General features: G+C 38.7%; 1 protein-coding gene and 1 long non-coding RNA gene across 2 annotated transcripts in view; both read left to right on the top strand.

Annotated features, from left to right (window-relative positions):
- The window catches only part of AGBL1 (AGBL carboxypeptidase 1), an 803597-nt gene that overhangs the window by 122101 nt on the left and 665862 nt on the right, over positions 1-15634 (top strand).
- LOC309625762 lies at positions 14111-14658 on the top strand. The gene is made up of 2 exons (XR_014242744.1): positions 14111-14361; positions 14394-14658. It is a non-coding gene; the product is annotated as an uncharacterized lncRNA (long non-coding RNA).

Below are 15634 nucleotides of genomic sequence, written 5' to 3' on the forward strand. Positions count from 1 at the left end.
TACAGAATAATCTTTCTGTTGGAACTCAATCCAATCCCCAAGTGAAGGTCATCTTTTGTCTACGATAAACACAATAATATCTTGGCTCTTGCAAAGAGGGTAGTTGTGTAAACTCTCAGTCATGTTAGAAATCACCCATGTTTATTTCAACAACCCCATTGGTAGGATTAAATGAGTTCAAAGACTAAATGACTTTACTAGGGCGGGTTTCCTACATTTATAGAGTGTTCGTGCATTATTAAAATTAGATTCAAGTAGCATATAATGAAAAATAATTTCCTCATAAACATTAGACAATTTTTTAAAACTTTTCCAGGGAGGCCAGAATCTTTTATGTTGCCAAAAGCCTGCCTGTAAACTTATTAGTCAGATTTACTCTATTCGAGCTACATAGTTTGAAGGAGAGTTCATCCAAGATGGAATAAGTCAGTGGATGAGTCATGTCACAATTTCCATAACAGTACAGTGTCATGCATGAAAGAACAAAGTGTCTGGTCACCTAAAGAATGAGAAGTTAGCATTTTTGAGGCACAGGGGCCAGAAGAGGACTATCCAGCACACAATCATTCATTAGCGTCCTGTGTCATCATGTCCTTTGTGTACCATCAGCCAACTACATTCTGCCATGGTCAAACGTCGTAAAAGCTTCAAGACATTGTCTTCTTTTAGGATGAGAAACAGAGAGAACCTGTAATTCTAGAGCAGCAGATCCACAAATGTGCTGAATACAAATCCCAGGAGATACTCCATGTTCAGGTACATGTGGGACCCGCTTCACACAACACCCTTCCATACTGAGGTGGTTGAAGAAATTATGATACATCTGGATGGTATAACTATGCAACCTTTACAAGGAATGATTTAAGGCTATATATTTTGTTGAATGAAAATAAGCTTGCATAATGGTAAGTGAAATGTCAGTGTTAAAAAATAAAAAGTCAACAACAAAGGCATATGTGGGTACAATGATATATGTATGTTTATGGCACATGAACATATACATACATTTGGTAAGCATTAAAAAGTATACCACAAATTGCTTTTAGCAGCAATCTCCAGGGAGGGAATGGAGTAGGCATAGAGGAGGAGTATTTCATCATTTTTCCAGAAACTCCTGTATTATTTTAATTCCTTATCACACTGAAGTGTATATTAGTCAGTGCCGGCTGCTGTAACAAAATACCATAGACTAGGTGGCTTAAACAACAGAAATTTATTTTGTCCCTGTTCTGGAGACTGGGAGTCCCAGATGCAGGTCTGACAGGGTTGGCTTCTGGTGAGAGCTCTCCTCCTGGCTTGCAGACAGCACCTTCTTGCACTGTCCTCCCGTGGCTTTTCCTTGGTGCATGTACTCGCTCTATCTCTCTCTTCCTTTTCTTATAAGGCCACCAGTCTTACCAGATTAGAGCTCTACCCTTATGACCTCATTTAACCTTAATTACTCCTGAAGACCCTATCCCCAAATCTAATCAGTCATATGGAGGGTTAGACCTTCAGCGTATGTATTTTAGGAGGGACAAAATTCAGTCCATAGCAATGTGTTTCTTTAATGGACATTATTAGTGGCCTGACCAGCACTTATTTCCACCTAACACCTTCCAAAAAGAACCTCAATTGCATGCAGGTATCTACCCATCCCATGTGTAGCCAGGTGCTTAAGGGAGGCTCAGCCATCCTCCTTGCTGTGAGTTAGTTTAGGAATAAGGCTAAGACCTAGTTCCAGCCAAAGACATGTGAGAGAGAGTCTATGGGGGGATTTTGGAACAAGTCTTTTCTCTCTAAGAAAAAGCCCTAGGAAGAAATGGCCACTCCCCTTCTTAAGGATACTGCCACTACAGATTTAAAGCCTGTACCTGCTGCAGCCATCCTGCTACTACTGTGAGTCAACACTGAGGATGGCAGAGGCCAAGAGGGAAAACATCTGAGCCCTTGGTGCCATCACTGATCCACGAAATCAACCATCCTACATCTGAACTTCCAGCCACACGACATGATCATATTTCTTGTTGCTCAAGTCATTGTAAGTCAGAGTTTGTGCTATTTGGAGCCAAAGTCATCATAAACGATGCAATGTCTGAGAAATAATGAAAATAGATCTTGTTAAAGACTTTTAAAAATCACTCTCTTAGTAATTTATAACATATATTAGTGCATTAAAGACTCAGAGAAATCCTAGGGTTAAAAAAATTCCTATTGCATTTCAACTGGAGCTCCCCAAATTTATTTGATAATGGGATCCTTTTATTGTTCTCTTCAGTAAGTCCTATCAAAAGAAGACAGTTGTCGAAAGACACCCCCAGGGCATAGCTGGGATAGATGTAGCAACATGAACAAATGACAGCGCTGAGCTCAAGAATAAAGGAGCAAAAATTCTCTAGGGGAGGCAAGGCTTGAGGGACTTTTAAAATCTAGAATGTCCAATATTCAGTTTTTCTCCTGCTGTGCTGCCCGGTGGTTTAATTACCATCACAACCACCTTATGCCCAAAGTCTCCAGTAAATCTTGCCAGGTGAACATTTATGGGTGAACGTTGGGGGTAAAGGGTTACTGGAATTCCCACCAAATTTGGAGTCCAATTGCACTTTAATCTGAAGAACATGTGATCCCGGCAAGCCACATGATTTGCAGACCTTCAAGAAGCTGCCCATGTAGGTCAATATTTTAAAATTTTTTCTATGCATCCTTTCAGTGAGGGAATTACTTTTCATCTGATGAATCTGATGAACTAAGCAATGCTAAATATGTATGAAGTGCAATTAAAAACTATCAAATCCTCTGAAAAAAAATAGACAATGCCACATGACCTCACCTTCAGAGCACTCACAGGGAAGGGTGTATCTGAAGATGTGTATCTCATTTGGTTCAGGATGACCCACACAGAGGAATCCTTGTACGAGGACCCATTCTTGGTGAAGCTGGACAGTGTGCCCAGCATCTTATTCCTTTCCCTCTCAAGGACTTCCTTGCTCCCTTGCCCTTCCTCCCACCATTCCAACTCACTCCTAGTAATCTATTTTGTCTGACACTTACTTTGTGGTTTCTAGAGCTAGCGTGGGGTTCAGATTGAGGTATATTTAAGTTTAGCAGAAGACTGTTGCGGCCTATTCACTTATTGACTTATTTCCCCACCAAACACGTATTTAAAAATTACTATGGAGCAGGTCCTGTGATAAGTGCTCAGACTTCCAAGATCATAATATTGTTTCTGTCCTCAAAGAGCTTCTAGCCTATTGTGGAGTTAGATTTATAAATAGATAATGTCCATGTTACTGTGAAAATGGTATAAGAAGGGAAAGTAGAAAGTGTATTGAGAACTTAGAGAACTCAGGTAATTGGAGAGCTGGAATTTGAGCTGGTAGCTGTAAGGTGGGTAAGAGTTTGATAGGGGGAAAAAGTTTGATAGAGGGAAAAAGACAAAGGGAGGGAAGGATTTCTAGAGAATGGGAAAACTGCTTCTTTAGACCTGTAAAGAAACTCAAGACCATGATGTGTGGAGGGGAATTTCTAGTAGCATTATGTGCCTGGAGTTCTCTGGCAGATTATGGCCTGTGTTGGATTTTATTGGTAATAAATCCAATCCTTTAAAGGAGTGGGATTGGCATTTTTTCTCATCTTCCCTCTCACCCGAGCTTTAGTGAAGGTCCTGATTTCTAAAAGAGATAAACACCCCACGGATGCTGAGGATCATAGGCATACATTCTGTCAATCAAGGAATGAGTACCGAGTCACAGTGAGGCTTTGAGACAGACAAAAAGAATGACTCCTCTGCTGTCTGGAACCTCAGACTCTGATTTGGAAAGAGTCCTCAAAATCTCATGGGTCTTTTTAAAGTTAATTTTAGTTAAGGGAGAGGGAAGTTTAGGAAATCTTTGCTTGGAGGTCCATCAGTGATGGTACTATGAGGAGACATCACTGGGGGTCTGGAGAATTTGACCTGAAAGAAAAATAGCTTAGGAGTACTCCCCACACCTCTTACTGAAAAAGCCCCCCATCCAAATCTCCTGAGTACCTCCTACCTAGCACTGTGCTTTGCAAGTGTGATTCGTAGACCAGGAACATCAGCAGCACCTGAGAAGTTGTTAAAAGTGAAATTTCTGAGGTCCCAAACTCAGGAGCTCTGGGGGTTGGCCCAGCACTCTGTGCTTTAATGAGACCCTCAGGGAGATTCTGATGCACCCGCCAGTTAAAATCACTGGTCTGCGTGGTGGGTGATGAACTTTTCTCTTGCTATTCCCATGTCCTTCCAAGTGAGCAGTCTAAAGACTTTTTCACACTCTTGACCCCTCTTTCCTAAAAGACCTAAGCATTTTTTTTGGAAAAGAGATCACTCATCTTCAGATCTAATGACAATTTATTTTTTGGTAGTAAAATACAAATAACATAAAATTTTTCATTTTAAGATAAAGATATGGTATATATATACAATGGAATATTACTCAGCCTTAAAAAAGAATGAAATGATACCATTTGCAGCAACATGGATGAACCTAGAGATTATCATACTAAGTGAAGTAAGTCAGACAGAGAAAGACAAATACCATATGATGTCGCTTATATGTGGAATCTAAAAACATGATACAAATGAATTTACTTACAAAACAGAAATGGACTCACAGACATAGAAAACAATCGAATGATTACCAAAGGGGAAAGGGGGGGAGGGATAAATTAGGAGTTTGGGATTAACAGATACACACTACTATATATAAAACAGACAAGCAACAAGGACCCACTGTATAGTGTAAGGAACTATGTTCAATATCTTGTAATAACCTATAATGGAAAAGAATCTGAAAAATAATATATGTGTATATATATATATATATATATATATATATATATATATATATATATATATATATATATATAACAGAATCACTTTGCTGTATGCCTGAAACATTGTAAATCAACTATATTTCAATTGAAAAAATTTACCATTTCAACCATTTTAAGTGTGCAATTCATAGGATATCACAACTTTCCTTCTGTGCTTCCAGATATTCAAGAGTGGATGGTATAATACATGCATTAAACTTAGAGGATTTCAAGTAAATACAACAATTATTCTACTATAGTAATGCAGGAGAAATTCTGTAACATTCTATTTTGCATGCATATGCATAATTATATACTGTGCTCATTATATGGTACATTTATATGTACATATTACAGTATGGGATTACAGTCAGTCATCCATATATACTGTACTTTATAAATAATTTAAGGAAACTCAAGGGTTACTGTCACATAGAGTTCTAACCCAAGAGTCACAGCCTTATGCAGAAAGAGACCCCCTTTTGTGAAAGCTTATTAGAATCCTCACTCTGCTCTCCCCTCCCCCACATTAACCTTTCCCAACCTGGTCTTGGGGATTCTCAAAACCTTTTTTTTTTTTAATCTTTATTGCAGTATAATTGCTTCACAATGTTGTGTTAGTTTCTGCTGTACAACAAAGTGAATCAGCTATATGTATACATATATCACCATATCCCCTCCCTCTTGGAGCCTCCCTCCCACCCTCCCTATCCCACCCCTCTAGGTGGTCACAAAGCACCGAGATGAATCTCCCTGTGCTATGCAGCTGCTTCCCACTAGCTATCTATTTTACATTTGGTAGTGTATATATGTCCATGCCACTCTCTCACTTCACCCCAGCTTACACTTCCCCCTTCCTGTGTCCTCAAGTCCATTCTCTACATCTGTATCTTTATTCCTGCCCTGCCACTAGGTTCATCAGTACCATTATTTTGAGATTCCATATATGGGTGTTAGCATATGGTATTTGTTTTTCTCTTTCTGACTTACTTCACTCTGTAGGACAGACTCTAGGTTCCCCTAACTCATTACAAATAACTCAATTTCGTTCCTTTTTATGGCTGAGTAATATTCTATTGTATATATGTGCTACATCTTCTTTATCCATTCATCTGTTGATGGACATTTAGGTTGCTTCCAACTCCCAGCTATTGTAAATAGTGCTGCAGTCAACATTGGGGTGCATGTGTTTTTTTAAAATTATGGTTTTCTCAGGGTATATGCCCAGTAGTGGGACTGCTGGGTCATATGGTAGTTCTATTTTTAGTTTTTTAAGGAACCTCCATATTGTTCTCCATAGTAGCTGTATCAATTTATATTCCTACCAACAGCGCAAGAGGGTTCCCTTTTCTCCACACCCTCTCCAGCATTTATTGTTGGTAGATTTCTTGGTGATGGCCATTCTGACTGGTGTGAGGTGATACCTCATTGTAGTTTTGATTTGCATTTCTCTAATGATTAGTGATGTTCAGCATCCTTCCATGTGTTTGTTGGGAATCTGTATATCTTCTTTGGAGAAATGTCTATTTAGGTCTTCTGCCCATTTGTGGATTGGCTTGTTTGTTTTTTTGATATTAAGCTGCATGAGCTTCTTGTAAATTTTGGAGATTAACCCTTTGTCAGTTGCTTCATTTGCAAATATTTTCTCCCATTCTGAGGTTTGTCTTTTCATCTTGTTTATGGTTTCCTTTGCTGTGCAAAATCTTTTAAGTTTCATTAGGTCCCATTTGTTTATTTTTGTTTTTATTTCCATTTCTCTAGGAGGTGGGTCAAAAAGGATCTTGCTGTGACGTATGTCATAGAGTGTTCTGTTTATGTTTTCCTCTAAGAGTTTTATACTGTCTGGCCTTACCTTTAGGTCTTTAATCCATTTTGAGTTGATTTTTGTGTATGATGTTAGGGAGTGTTCTAATTTCATTCTTTTACATGTAGCTGTCGAGTTTTCCCAGCACCACTTAATGAAGAGGCTGTCTTTTCTCCATTGTATATTCTTGCCACCTTTATCAAAAATAAGGTGAGCATATGTGCATGGGATTATCTCTGGGCTTTCTATCCTGTTCCATTGATCTATATTTCTGTTTTTGTGCCAGTACCATACTGTCTTGATTACTGTATCTTTGTAGTATAGTCTGAAGTCACGGAGCCTGATTCCTCCAGCTCCGTTTTTCTTTCTCAAGATTGCTTTGGCTATTCGGGGTCTTTTGTGTTTCCATATAAATTGTGAGATTTTTTGTTCTCGTTCTGTGAAAAATATCATTGGTAGTTTGAAAGGGATTGCATTGATCTGTAGATTGCTTTGGGGAGTATACTCATTTTCACAATGTTGATTCTTCCAATCCAAGAGTATGGTATATCTCTCCATCTGTTTGTATCAACTTTAATTTCTTTCATCAGTGTCTTATAGCTTTCTGCATACAGGTTTTTGGTCTCCTTAGGTAGGTTTATTCCTAAGTATTTTATTCTTTTTGTTGCAATGGTAAATGGGAGTGTTCCCTTAATTTCTCTTTCAGATTTTTCATCATTAGTGTATAAGAATGCAAAAGATTTCTGTGCATTAATTTTGTATCCTGCTACTTTACCAAATTTTTTGATTAGCCTTAGTAGTTTTCTGGTAGCATCTTTAGGATTCTCTATGTATAGTGTCATGTCATCTGCAAACAGTGACAGCTTTACTTCTTCTTTTCTGGTTTGGATTCCTTTTATTTCTTTTTCTTCTCTGATTGCTGTGGCTAAAACTTCCAAAAGTATGTTGAATAATAGTGGTGAGAATGGACAACCTTGTCTTGTTCCTGATCTTAGAGGAAATGGTTTCAGTTTTTCACCATTGAGAATGATGTTGGCTGTGAGTTTGTCATATATGGCCTTTATTATGTTGAGGAAAGTTCCCTCTATGCCTACTTTCTGCAGGGCTTTTATCATAAAAGGGTGTTGAATTTTGTCGAAAACTTTTTCTGCATCTACTGAGATGATCAGGTTTTTTCTCCTTCAATTTGTTAAATGGTTTATCACATTGATTGATTTGCATATACTGAAGAAACCTTGCATTGCTGGGATAAACCCCACTTGCTCGTGGTGTATGATCCTTTTAATGTGCTGTTGGATTCTGTTTGCTAGTATTTTGTTGAGGATTTTTGCTTCTATGTTCATCAGTGATATTGGCCTATAGTTTTCTTTCTTTGTGACATCTTTGTCTGGTTTTGGTATCAGGGTGATGGTGGCCTCATAGAATGAGTTTGCGAGTGTTCCTCCCTCTGCAATATTTTGGAAGAGCTTGAGAAGGATAGGTGTTAGCTCTTCTCTAAATGTTTGATAGAATTTGCCTGTGAAGCCATCTGGTCCTGGGCTTTTGTTTGTTGGAAGATTTTTAATCACAGTTTCAATTTCAGTGCTTGTGATTGGTCTGTTCATATTTTCTATTTCTTCCTGGTTCAGTCTCGGCAGGTTGTGCATTTCTAAGAATCTGTCCATTTCTTCCAGGTTGTCCATTTTATTGGCATAGAGTTGCTTGTATTATTCTCTCATGATCGTTTGTATTTCTGCAGTGTCAGTTGTTACTTCTCCTTTTTCATTTCTAATTCTATTGATTTGAGTCTTCTCCCTTTTTTTCTTGATGAGTCTGGTTAATGGTTTATCAATTTTCTTTATCTTCTCAAAGAACCAGCTTTTAGTTTTGTTGATCTTTGCTATTGTTTCCTTCATTTCTTTTTCATTTATTTCTGATCTGATCTTTATGATTTCTTTCCGTCTGCTAACTTTGGGGGTTTTTGGTTCTTCTTTCTCTAATTGCTTTAGGTGCAAGGTTAGGTTGTGTATTCGAGATGTTTCCTGTTTCTTGAGGTAGGCTTGTATTGCTATAAACTTCCCTCTTAAAACTGCTTTTGCTGCATCTCATAGGTTTTGGGTCATCGTGTCTCCATTGTCATTTGTTTCTAGGTATTTTTTGATTTCCCCTTTGATTTCTTCAGTGATCACTTCATTATTAAGTAGTGTATTGTGTAGCCTCCATGTGTTTGTATTTTTTACAGATCTTTTCCTGTAATTGATATCTAGTCTCATAGCATTGTGGTCAGAAAAGATACTTGATACGATTTCAATTTTCTTAAATTTACCAAGGCTTGATTTGTGACCCAAGATATGATCTATCCTGGAGAATGTTCCATGAGCACTTGAGAAAAATGTTTATTCTGTTGTTTTGGGGTGGATTGTCCTATAAATATCAATTAAGTCCATCTTGTTTAATGTATCCTTTAAAGCTTGTGTTTCCTTATTTATTTTCATTTTGGATGATCTGTCCATTGATGAAAGTGGGGTGTTAAAGTCCCCTACTATGATTGTGTTACTGTCGATTTCCCCTTTTATGGCTGTTAGTATTTGCCTTATGTATTGAGGTGCTCCTATGTTGGGTGCATAAATATTTACAATTGTTAGGAGAAGTAACCACTGACACTGCAGAAATACAAACGATCATGAGAGACTACTACAAGCAACTCTATGCCAATAAAATGGACAACCTGGAAGAAATGGACAGATTCTTAGAAATGCACAACCTGCCGAGACTGAACCAGGAAGAAATAGAAAATATGAACAGACCAATCACAAGTACTGAAATTGAAACTGTGATTAAAAATCTTCCAACAAACAAAAGCCCAGGACCAGATGGCTTCACAGGCGAATTCTGTCAAACATTTAGAGAAGAGCTAACACCTATCCTTCTCAAGCTCTTCCAAAATATTGCAGAGGGAGGAACACTCGCAAACTCATTCTATGAGGCCACCATCACCCTGATACCAAAACCAGACAAAGATGTCACAAAGAAAGAAAACTATAGGCCAATATCACTGATGAACATAGAAGCAAAAATCCTCAACAAAATACTAGCAAACAGAATCCAACAGCACATTAAAGGGATCATACACCATGATCAAGTGGGGTTTATTCCAGGAATGCAAAGATTGTTGAATATACGCAAATCAATCAATGTGATACATCATATTAACAAATTGAAGGAGAAAAACTATATGATCATCTCAATAGAGGCGGAGAAAGCTTTCGACAAAATTCAACACCCATTTATGATAAAAGCACTGCAGAAAGTAGGCATAGAGGGAACTTTCCTCAACATAATAAAGGCCATATATGACAAACCCACAGCCAACATTGTCCTCAATGGTGAAAAACGGAAACCATTTCCACTAAGATCAGGAACAAGACAAGGTTGCCCACTCTCACCACTATTATTCAACATAGTTTTGGAAGTGTTAACCACAGCAATCAGAGAAGAAAAAGAAATAAAAGGAATCCAAATCGGAAAAGAAGAAGTAAAGCTGTCACTATTTGCAGATGACATGATACTATACATAGAGAATCCTAAAGATGCCACCAGAAAACTACTAGAGCTAATCAATGAATTTGGTAAAGTAGCAGGGTACAAAGTTAATGCACAGAAATCTCTTCCATTCCTATACACTAATGATGAAAAATCTGAAAGTGAAATTAAGAAAACACTCCCATTTACCATTGTAACAAAAAGAATAAAATATCTAGGAATAAACCTACCTAAGGAGACAAAAGACCTGTATGCAGAAAATTATAAGACACTGATGAAAGAAATTAAAGATGATACAAATAGATGGAGAGATATACCATGTTTTTGGATTGGAAGAATCAACATTGTGAAAATGACTCTACTTCCCAAAGCAATCTACAGATTCAATGCAATCCCTATCAAACTACCACTGGCATTTTTTACAGAACTAGAACAAATAATTTCACAATTTGTATGGAAACACAAAAGACCCCGAATAGCCAAAGCAATCTTGAGAACGAAAAATGGAGCTGGGGGAATCAGGCTCCCTGACTTCAGACTATATTACAAAGCTACAGTAATCAAGACAGTTTGGTACTGGCACAAAAACAGAAATATAGATCAATGGAACAAGATAGAAAGCCCAGAGATAAACCCACACACATATGGTCACCTTATCTTTGATAAAGGAGGCAAGCATATACAGTGGAGAAAAGACAGCGTCTTCAATAACTGGTGCTGGGAAAACTGGACAGGTACATGTAAAAGTATGAAATTAGAACACTCCCTGAGGGCTTCCCTGGTGGCGCAGTGGTTGAGAATCTGCCTGCCAATGCAGGGGACACGGGTTCAAGCCCTGGTCTGGGAAGATCCACATGCTGCGGAGCGACTAGGCCCGTGAGCCACAATTGCTGAGCCTGCGCGTCTGGAGCCTGTGCTCCGCAACAAGAGAGGCCGCGATAGTGAGAGGCCCGCGCACCGCGATGAAGAGTGGCTCCCGCTTGCGGCAACTGGAGAAAGCCCTCGTACAGAAACGAAGACCCAACACAGCCATAAATAAATAAATTAATTAATTAATAAATTAAAAAAAAGAACACTCCCTGACACCATACACAAAAATAAACTCAAAATGGATTAAAGACCTAAGTGTAAGTCCAGACACTATCAAACTCTTAGAGGAAAACATAGGCAGAACACTCTATGACATAAATCACCTCAAGATCCTTTTTGACCCAGCTCCTAGAGAAATGGAAATAAAAACAAAAATAAACAAATGGGATCTAATGAAACTTAAAAGCTTTTGAACAGCAAAGGAAACCATAAACAAGACCAAAAGACAATCCTCAGAATGGGAGAAAATATTTACAAACGAATCAATGGACGAAGGATTAATCTCCAAAATATATAAACAGCTCATGCAGCTCAATGTTAAAAAAAACAAATAACCCAATCCAAAAATGGACAGAAGACCTAAATAGACATTTCTCCAAAGAAGACATACACATGGCCAAGAAGCACATGAAAAGCTACTCAACATCACTAATTATTAGAGAAATGCAAATCAAAACTACAATGAGATATCATCTCACACAGGTTATAATGGCCATCATCAAAAAGTCTAGAAACAATAAATGCTGGAGAGGGTGTGGAGGAAAGGGAACACTCTTACACTGTTGGTGGGAATGTAAATTGATACAGCCACTATGGAGAACAGTATGGAGGTTCCTTAAAAAACTACAAATAGAACTACCATACGACCCAGCAATCCCACTACTGGGCATATACCCTGAGAAAACCATAATTCAAAAAGACACATGCACCCGAATGTTCATTGCAGCTCTATTTACAATAGCCAAGACATGGAAGCAACCTAAGTGTCCATCATTGGATGAATGGATAAAGCAGATGTGGCACATATATACAATGGAATATTACTCAGCCATAAAAAGAAATGAAATGGAGGTATTTGTAGTGAGGTGGACGGAGTTAGAGTCTGTCATACAGAGTGAAGTAAGTCAGAAAGAGAAAAACAAATATAGTATGCTAACACATATATATGGAATCTAAGGGAAAAAAAAAAAAGGTCATGAAGCACCTAGCGGCAAGACGGGAATAAAGACACAGAACCTACTAGAGAATGGACTTGAGGATATGGGGAGAGGGAGGGGTAAGATGTGACAGGGTGAGAGAGTGGCATGGACATATATACACTGCCAAATGTAAAATAGATAGCTAGTGAGAAGCAGCTGCATAGCACAGGGAGATCAGCTCGGTGCTTTGTGACCACCTAGAGGGGTGGGATAGGGAGGGTGGGAGGGAGGGAGATGCAAGAGGGAAGAGATATGGGAACATATGTATATGTATAACTGATTCACTTTGTTATAAAGCAGAAACTAACACACCATTGTAAAGCAATTACACTTCAATAAAGATGTTTTAAAAAATATATATTTACAATTGTTTTATCTTCTTCTTGAATCGATCCCTTGATCATTATATAGTGTCCTTCTTTGTCTCTTGTAATAGTCTTTATTTTAAAGTCATTTTGTCTGATATGAGAATTGCTACTCCAGCTTTCTTTTGATTTCCATTTTCATGGAACATCTTTTTCCATCCCCTCACTTTCAGTCTGTATGTGTCCCTCAGTCTGAAGTGGGTCTCTTGTAGACAGTATATATATGGGTCTTGTTTTTGTATCCATTCAGCGAGTCTGTGTCTTTTGGTGGGAGCATTTAATCCATTTACATTTAAGGTAATTATTGATATGTATGTTCCTATTCCCATTTTCTTAAATGTTTTGGGTTTGTTATTGTAGGTGTTTTCCTTCTCTTGTGTTTCTTGCCTAGAGAAGTTCCTTTAGCATTTGTTGTAAAGCTGGTTTGGTGGTGCTGAACTCTCTCAGCTTTTGCTTGTCTGTAAAGGTTTTAATTTCTCCATCAAATCTGAATGAGATCCTTGCTGGGTAGAGTAATCTTGGTTGTAGGTTTTTCTCCTTCATCACTTTAAATATGTTCTGCCACTCCCTTCTGGCTTGCAGAGTTTCTGCTGACAGATCAGCTGTTAACCTTATGGGGATTCCCTTGTGTGTTATTTGTTGTTTTTCCCTTGCTGATTTTAATATGTTTTCTTTATATTTAATTTTTGATAGTTTGATTAATATGTGTCTTGGCATGTTTCTCCTTGGATTTATCCTGTATGGGACTCTCTGTGCTTCCAGGACTTGATTAACTATTTCCTTTCCCATATTAGGGAAGTTTTCAACTATAATCTCTTCAAATATTTTCTCAGGTCTTTTCTTTTTCTCTTCTTCTTCTGGGACCCCTATAATTCGAATGTTGGTGCATTTAATGTTGTCCCAGAGGTCTCTGAGACTGTTCCCAGTTCTTTTCATTCTTTTTTCTTTATTCTGCTCTGCAGTAGTTATTTCCACTATTTTATCTTCCAGGTCACTTATCCGTCCTTCTGCCTCAGTTATTCTGCTATTGATCCCTTCTAGAGTATTTTTAATTTCATTTATTGTGTTTTTCATCATTGCTTGGTTCCTCTTTAGTTCTTCTAGGGCCTTGTTAAATGTTTCTTGCATTTTGTCTCTTCTATTTCCAAGATTTTGGATCATCTTTACTATCATTATTCTGAATTCTTTTTCAGGTAGACTGCCTATTTCCTCTTCATTTGTTAGGTCTGGTGGGTTTTTACCTTGCTCCTTCATCTGCTGTGTGTTTTTCTGTCTTCTCATTTTGCTTATCTTACTGTGTTTGGGGTCTCCTTTTCACAGGCTGCAGGTTCGTAGTTCCTATTGTTTTTTGGTATCTGTCCCCAGTGGCTAAGGTTGGTTCAGTGGGTTGTGTAGGTTTCCTGGTGGAGGGGACTAGTGCTTGTGTTCTGGTGGATGAGGCTCGATCTTGTCTTTCTGGTGGGCAGGACCATGTCCAGTGGTGTGTTTCGGGGTGTCTGTGGCCTTATTATGATTTCAGGCAGCCTCTCTGCTAATGGATGGGGCTGTGTTCCTGTCTTGCTAGTCGTTTGGCATAGGGTGTCCAACACTGTAGCTTGCTGGTCATTGAATGAAGCTGGGTCTTGGTGTTGAGATGGAGATCTCTGAGAGATTTTTGTCATTTGGTATTATGTGGAGCTGGGAGGTCTCTTGTGGACCAGTGTCCTGAAGTTGGCTCTCCCACCTCAGAGGCACAGCCCTGATGCCTGGCTGGAACAACAAGAGCCTTTCATCCACATGGCTCAGAGTAAAAGGGAGAAAAAATAGAAAGAAAGAAAGAAAGAAAGAAAGAAAGAAAGAAAGAAAGAAAGAAAGAAAGAGGATAAAATAAAATAAAATAAAGCTATTAAAATAAAAAATAAGAAAACATTATTAAGAAAAAATGTATTAAGAAAAAAATATTTTAATTTTTTAAAATAAATTTTTTAATTTTTTAAAATAAAAAATAAGAAAAAAATTATTAAGGAAAATTTATTACGAAAAAAATTTTTTTTAATTTTTTAAAATAGAAAATAAGAAGAAAATTATTAAGAAATTTTTTTTTTAATTTTTTAAAATAAAAAATAAGAAAAAAATTACTAAGAAAAAATTTATTAAGAAAAATAAATTTTTTAAGTAAAAAAACAAAAAAAAAACAACAACAAAAAAACCGGACGGACCGAACCCTAGGACAAATGGTGAAAGCAAAGCTATACAGACAAAATCTCACACAGAAGCATACACATATACACTCACAAAAAAAGGAAAAGGGGAAAAATTAATATATCCTGCTCCCAAAGTCCACCTCCTCAATTTGGGATGATTGGTTGTCTATTCAGGTATTCAACAGATGCAGGTACATCAAGTTGTTTGTGGAGCTTTAATCTGCTGCTTCTGAGGCTGCTGGAAGAAATTTCCCTTTCTCTTTGTTCCCACAGCTCCCGGGGTTCAGCTTTGGATTTGGACCCGCCTCTGCGTGTAGGTCGCCTGAGGGCGTCTGTTCTTTGCTCAGACAGGACGGGGTTAAAGGAGCAGCTGCTTCGGGGGCTCTGGCTCACTCAGGCTGGGGGGAGGGAGTGGTACGGAGGAGGCAGGGCGAGCCTGTGGCGGCAGCAGCCAGCGTGACGTTGCACCAGCCTTAGGTGCACCGTGCATTCTCCCAGGGAAATTGTCCCGGGATCACGGGACCCTGGCGGTGGCACACTGCGCAGGCTCCCGGGAGGGGCAGTATGGATAGTTACCTGTGCTCCCACACAGGCTTCTTGGTGGCAGCAGCAGCAGCCTTAGCATTTCATGCCGGTCTCTGGGGGTCCACGCTGATAGCCGCAGCTTGCGCCCGTCTCTGGAGTTCGTTTAGGCGGCACTCTGAATCCCCTCTCCTTGCGCACCAGGAAACAAAGAGGCAAGAAAAAGTCTCTTGCCTGTTCGGCAGCTCCAGACCTTTTCCCGGACTCCCTCCCGGCTAGCTGTGGCGCACTAACCCCTTCAGGCTGTGTTCAAGCAGCCAACCCCGGTCCTCTCCTTGTGGTCTGACCTCCGAA

Source organism: Balaenoptera borealis (genome assembly GCF_965194805.1).
Source record: "Balaenoptera borealis genome assembly, chromosome: 3".
NCBI classification, from domain to species: domain Eukaryota; kingdom Metazoa; phylum Chordata; class Mammalia; order Artiodactyla; family Balaenopteridae; genus Balaenoptera; species Balaenoptera borealis.